The sequence below is a fragment of the Podarcis liolepis genome (genome assembly GCF_965112155.1).
Source record: "Podarcis liolepis genome assembly, chromosome: 3".
Lineage (NCBI taxonomy): Eukaryota > Metazoa > Chordata > Lepidosauria > Squamata > Lacertidae > Podarcis > Podarcis liolepis.
Window position 1 is genome coordinate 118034701 of NC_139557.1, and position 7591 is coordinate 118042291.

Sequence of the window (7591 nt, forward strand, 5' to 3'; positions counted from 1 at the left end):
GTACTGGAAGACTCAAAGATCACCAGTGTCAAAGCAATGATTCTTCAACATCAACTTTGTTGGACTGGTCATGTTGTGCAGATGCTTGATTATCGTCTTCCAAAGCAACTACTCTATTCCAAACTTAAAAATGGAAAATGTAATGCTGGTAGTCGACAAAAGAAGTTCAAAGACTCTCTCTTTTTCTTTTTTCTTTCCCCCCAAATTTATTATCTTTATTGCAAAAAAATACAACACAAACAGACAAAAATAATACCACAATGACAACTAAATGTTAATTGACTACACATATCTAACATCACACATATTTTTGACTTCCTAATCGCTTCATTATGCTTTCTAAATATTTTAAACCTATACACACTTCCTATTATATCTATTACATACGGATAAATTTTTTTAACATTTATAATTTTCTTTAATATTCAAGATACAATCTATACCTGTCAGGAGATTTGCATTTTCACAGTATTGTTTGAAATATTCTTTAAATATTGTCCATTCTTTGCTCACTTTCTGATTTGAGTTTCCTGTTATTCTCCCAGTCATTTTCGCAAGTTCCAGGTATTCTATCATCTTCACCTGCCAGTCAAGCTTTGTAGGAATTAAGTCACCTTTCCACTTTTTTGCTACCAGAATTCTGGCCACTGTGGTTGCATACACAAAGATGGTCCTAAAGGGTTTTTTTTTATTTTATTTCAATGAACATAATGCCTAACAGAAAGGCGGCTTCTTCTTCTTCTTTTTCTTCTTCTTTGAAAGGAGAATTTTAAGATCTTTTTAAGTTTGTTGTATATTATGTCCCAAAATTCTCATATCCTCACACAGTACCACCACATGTGCATTAAGGTGCCCTCCCCTTTTTTACATCTCCAACAAAAGTTTGAGATTTTTTAAATACATTTTGGCCAATTTGGCCAAGGTCAAGTATCATCAACAAAACATTTTCTTTTTTTTATATATAAAATTTTTATTGGTTTTACAAAGTTTTGATAGACATAAACAAACAAACAAACAAACAAACAAACAAACACACAAACATGTATAATTTCATATCCTTTTTTTCCTTAGACCTTACTTCATCGACTTCCCCATACCTCCCCTTTCTACATCCCAATTTCAAAAGTTACTTCAGCAAATCCTAACAAAACTTAATTTTATCAATTTTTCCCCTTATTCTTTTCTTTTACTTAATCTTTTACAGCTTTAACCCCCATTTTTCCCTAGAACCTCGACATTTTAACATTCATTAATTTTGCAATGTTTCTTAAGATAAATTTTGAATTTCTTCCAATCTTCTTCCGCCGTCTCTTTCCCCTGATCCCAGATTCTGCCAGTCATTTCAGCTAGTCCCATATAGTCTATCACCTTCATCTGCCATTCTTCCAGGGTGGGTAGATCTTGAGTCTTCCAATGCTTTGCAATAAGTACTCTTGCTGCTGTGGTGGCATACATAAAAAAAATTCTGTCCTTCTTTGGCACCAATAGATCGACTATGCCCAAGAGAAAGGCCTCTGGTTTCTTAGGAAAAGTACATTTAAGTACCTTTTTCATTTCATTATATATCATTTCCCAGAAAGCCTTAATCCTCGGGCACGTCCACCAAAGGTGATAAAAGGTACCTTCAGTTTCTTTGCATTTCCAACACTTATTATCAGACAAATGGTAAATTTTTGCTAGCTTGACTGGGGTCATGTACCACCTATAAATCATTTTCATAATATTTTCCTTTAAGGCATTACATGCCGTAAATTTCAAACTGGTGGTCCACAACTGTTCCCGGTCAGCAAACATAATGTTATGACCAATGTCCTGTGCCCACTTAATCATAGCTGATTTAACCGTTTCATCTTGTGTATTCCATTTCAGCAACAAGTTATACATTCTAGACAAGTTCTTAGCATTGGGTTCTAAAAATTCTGTTTCTAATTTTGATTTCTCCACCTGGAAGCCAATTTTCCTGTCTTGTTTGTAAACCTCCATTATTTGGTAATAATGGAGCCAATCTCGTACTTTGGTCTTCAATTTCTCATGACTCTGTAATTTCAATTTATCACCCTCTTGTTCCAAAATTTCCCAATATTTCGGCTAATATTTTCATCCCGTTTTCTTTCAAGTTATAACACGCGGTAAACTTTATATCTTCTCTCCAGAGCTGTTACCATTCATTCATATAGATGTTATGTCCAAAATCCTTTGCCCGATGGACCATAACTTATTTAACCTCTTCCTCCTCGACTTCCCAGTCAAGGAGGAGCTTATGCATCTTAAATAAATACTTTCCTTTCAGTTGAATAAAATTTTCCTCTAATTTAGATATTTCTATGGCACAGCCTTTTTGAGTCAATTATCTATTGGTGAATTTAAATCCTCTTTCTAGTAGGGTGGGCTGCCATGACAATATAAAGGACAAGTGCTTTTGATGCAGCTGGTGAGTTATTGCCTTTAAATATGGAAAGGTGGCACAGAACTGGACTAACTTGCCAACAACTGTGCTAATTTCCCCCATCACTGCACCCCAGAAAGAATTTCAATTTCCTCCCCAAGATCATGTTCCCATCCTGACTTCAAAGCAAACAACAAGGGATTTAACAGGGAAAGAAAAGGAAACATTTAATTATCTTTCTGTTGTTATCTTTCTGCAGATTTGTAGTTGATTGGAGAAGACTCTTCTCATTAACTTCAGCATCATTTATTATCTTTTGTGACAAAATCACTTATTTGACCTCCAGAAAAAGCAACTGAAGAAGTGAGCTCACTGATCGCTGATTAATGAAGCCCTCCTTCTGAAAATGAATGAATAAAATGATGGGAATAAACACAATATGTCACGGAAATCTCCCAGTCTGTTTATTGTGAAAATCCACAGGACATTCCTGCATTTATATGTGCATCTCTAAATGTACACACTTGGGAAACATGCATCTCCAAATGCATTTGGATACATGATCTTAGCCAAGAACTGGGTTTTCAAAAGCTAGTAGATAATTAAGTTGTGGATCATAGAACCATAGAATATTAGAGTGGGAAGGGATCCAAGGGTCATCTAGTCCAACCCCCTGCAATGCAGGAATCTCAGCTAAAGCATCCATGACAGATGGCCATCCAACCTCTGCTTAAAAACCTCAAAGTAAGGAGAATCCACAACCTTCCGAGCGAGACCATTCCACTGTCAAACAGCTCTCACAGTCAGAAAGTTCTTCCTGATGTTTAGTCAGAATCTCCTTTTTTGTAACTTCAAGCCATTGGTTCAAGTCCTACCTTCCAGAGCAGGAGAAAACCTTGCTCTATCTTTCATGTAGCAGCCCTTTAGATATTAAAAAATGGCTATCAAATCTCCTCTCAGTCTCCTCTTTTCAAAGCTAAACATAGAATCATAGAATCATAGAATCATAGAATCATAGAGTTGGAAGAGACCACAAGGGCCATCGAGTCCAACCCCCTGCCAAGCAGGAAACACCATCAGAGCACTCCTGACATATGGTTGTCAAGCCTCTGCTTAAAGACCTCCAAAGTAGGAGACTCCACCACACTCCTTGGCAGCAAATTCCACTGTCGAACAGCTCTTACTGTCAGGAAGTTCTTCCTAATGTTTAGGTGGAATCTTCTTTCTTGTAGTTTGGATCCATTGCTCTGTGTCCACTTCTCTGGAGCAGCAGAAAACAACCTTTCTCCCTCCTCTATGTGACATCCTTTTATATATTTGAACATGGCTATCATATCACCCCTTAACCTCCTCTTCTCCAGGCTAAACATGCCCAGCTCCCTTAGCCGTTCCTCATAAGGCATCGTTTCCAGGCCTTTGACCATTTTGGTTGCCCTCCTCTGGACACGTTCCAGTTTGTCAGTGTCCTTCTTGAACTGTGGTGCCCAGAACTGGACACAGTACTCCAGGTGAGGTCTGACCAGAGCAGAATACAGTGGCACTATTACTTCCCTTGATCTAGACGCTATACTCCTATTGATGCAGCCCAGAATTGCATTGGCTTTTTTAGCTGCCGCGTCACACTGTTGGCTCATGTCAAGTTTGTGGTCAACCAAGACTCCTAGATCCTTTTCACATGTACTGCTCTCAAGCCAGGTGTCACCCATCTTGTATTTGTGCCTCTCATTTTTTTTTGCCCAAGTGCAATACTTTACATTTCTCCCTGTTAAAATTCATCTTGTTTGTTTTGGCCCAGTTCTCTAATCTGTCAAGGTCGTTTTGAAGTGTGATCCTGTCCTCTGGGGTGTTAGCCACCCCTCCCAGTTTGGTGTCATCTGCAAATTTGATCAGGATGCCCTTGAGTCCATCATCCAAGTCGTTGATAAAGATGTTGAATAAGACCGGGCCCAAGACAGAACCCTGTGGCACCCCACTAGTCACTCTTCTCCAGGATGAAGAGGAACCATTGATGAGCACCCTTTGGGTTCGGTCAGTCAGCCAGTTACAAATCCACTGAGTGGTAGCATAGTCAAGACCGCATTTTACCAGCTTCTTTACAAGAATATCATGGGGCACCTTGTCAAATGCCTTGCTGAAATCAAGGTAGGCTACATCCACTGCGTTCCCTTCATCTACCAGGCTTGTAATTCTGTCAAAAAACGAGATCAGGTTAGTCTGACATGACTTTTTTTTCAGAAATCCATGCTGACTATTGGTGATCACAGCATTCCTTTCTAGGTGCTCACAGACTGTTTGCTTAATGATCTGCTCCAGAATCTTCCCTGGTATTGATGTCAGACTGACTGGGCGGTAATTATTTGGGTCCTCTCTTTCCCCCTTTTTGAAAATAGGGACAACATTTGCCCTCCTCCAGTCTGCCGGGACTTCGCCTGTTCTCCAGGAATTCTCAAAGATGACTGCCAGTGGTTCTGAGATCACATCTGCCAGTTCTTTTAAGACTCTTGGATGCAGTTCATCTGCCCCTGGAGACTTGAATATATCTAAACTGGCCAAGTATTCTTGTACTATCTCCTTAGTTATTCTGGGCTGTGTTTCCTTTGCTGAATCATTTGCTCCAAATTCTTCAGGTCGGGCATTGTTTTCCTTATCGGAGAAGACTGAGGCAAAGAAGGCATTGAGGAGTTCAGCCCTTTCTGTGTCCCCTGTTTGCATTTCACCATCTTCTCCTCTGAGTGACCCCACTGTTTCTTTGTTCTTCCTTTTGCTACGAACATACCCATAGAAGCCTTTTTTGTTGTTTTTAACCTCTCTAGCAAGCCTGAGTTCATTCTGTGCTTTAGCTTTTCTGACTTTGTGTCTACACGTGCTGGCTATTTGTTTGAATTCCTCTTTGGTGGTTTCCCCCCTTTTCCATTTTTTGTACACATCCTTTTTTAATCTTAACTCAGTTAAAAGTTCTTTAGATAGCCACCCTGGCTTCTTTAGGCACCTTCCATGTTTCCGTCTCATTGGTATTGCCTGACGTTGTGCTTTTACTATCTCCCTCTTAACAAACTCCCAGCCATCATGAACTCCCTTTCCTTTTAGTATTACTGTCCATGGGATCTCACCCAGCACTTCCCTAAGTTTTATGAAGTTGGCTTTCTTAAAGTCAAGAAATTGAGTCCTAGTATGCTTGGCTGCTCCTTTCCGCTGTATAGTAAACTTCAGAAGAGCATGATCACTCGCGCCTAATGATCCTTCCACTTCTACCCCACTAACCAGATCATCAACATTGGTTAGGACCAGATCTAAAATGGCTGTTCCTCTTGTTGCTTCTCCCACTTTCTGGACAATGAAGTTGTCTGCAAGGCCAGTGAGGAATCTGTTTGACCTTATGCTCTTGGCTGAGTTTGACATCCAACAAATATCCGGGTAATTGAAGTCCCCCATTACTACTATCTCCCTTCCTTTTGCATGCTTGGCCATCTGTTCCAGGAAGGCATCATCTATGTCCTCCGTTTGGCTTGGGGATCTATAGTAAACTCCCACAATGAGGTCCCTATTATTCTTCTCTCCCTTAATTTTGACCCAAATGCTCTCACTTTGGCTTTGCGGTTCTAAATCTTGGATCTCTTCACAGGTATAGACATCCCTGACATATAACGCCACTCCTTCTCCTTTCTTGTCTGGTCTGTTTCTCTGAAATAGATTGTATCCCCCCATTATTACATTCCAATCGTGGGACTTATCCCACCAGGTTTCAGTGATGCCTATTATGTCATATTTAGTTTGCTGTACCAAGAGCTCAAGCTCATCTTGTTTATTTCCCATGCTTTGCACATTAGTGTAGAGACATTGAAGTCCATTAATCATTCCCCCGTGTTTCATATTTAAGGATTTTTTCTTCCCACCACTAGGTCTGCGTGCTGTTTGCTCCATTTGGTCTATGACATTTGGATGATCATCTTCATCAATTGATAGGCTCCTACCTTCAGGAGCACTGTCTCCCTCCCCCACATTAGTCAGTTTAAAGCCCTCCTGATAAGGTTTCTGAGATTTTTGGCAAAAACATTTCTCCCAACCGTTGTGAGGTGCAGCCCATCGCTTGCCAGAAGTCCATCTTCAAGAAACTGCAGTCCGTGATCTAAGAATCCAAACCGTTCCTGTTTACACCATTTGCGAAGCCAGCTGTTCACTTCCACTATTTCCCCCTCTCTCCCTGGGCCACGACGTTGAACTGGGAGGAGAGATGAGATGACAATTTGTGCATTTAGTTGCTTCAATTTCCTGCCGAGAGCCTCGTAGTCTCTTTTGATCTTCTGGAGGCTATTGCTTGCAGTGTCATTGGTTCCCACATGAACCAAGAGGAAGGGGTATTTGTCAGTGGGTTTTATGATCCCTTGCAGTCGTTCAGTTACATCTTGGATCTTAGCCCCAGGGAGACAGCACACTTCCCGAGACATCTTGTCAGGCCCACAAATCACTGTTTCTGTTCCCCTCAGAAGGGAATCCCCTATCACCACTACACGCCTCCTCTTAGGTTTGGTCGGGGTTCTTCCATGAGCTGTCCGTTCCAAGGTCGCCTGCACATTCCTTGAGGACTGACTTTGCTGCTCATCTTCATTTACCTGATCGACTGAAATGAGGGAGAGATCCTCAAATGGAGGCTGCTCTTTGTCTTCCATGCTAGGGGAGAGGACCTCAAAGCGATTGTGTATTTCTAGACAATCAGAACGAACCCTGGGCCTCCTACTTCTTTGAGTCACGTTTCTCCATATATCTGGCTCCTGTGTTGGTGAACTAGCCTCCTTCTCAGGGGAGTCCCCTGTCTCCTCCTTGATGGAGACTGTGTGGTCTGTTGCTTCCAAGAAGACCTCCAGCTCTCTAATTCTTTGGAGCGTAGCTACACGTTCCTCCAGTTGCTGGACTTTGTCTTTTAAGAGGGCAATCAACATGCAATTGCTGCAGGTAAAGCTGCCTGCAACCTTTGGCAAGATGGCAAACATTGCGCAGGAACCGCAGGCGACAGCAGCTGTTCCCTCCCCCTCCATCTTGAGAATGTGTCGTTGGGGGTGGCTACAGCGGTCCTCCATCATAAAAAGCGTGAAGACAGGACAAATAACTCCCCTCACAAAAAAACCTAGGTCTCCCCCAACAAACGTTTGAGACTAGCTCCCCTAAATCTAAAAGATGGATCAAACTGCGCGCGCCGCTGCCCTGCTA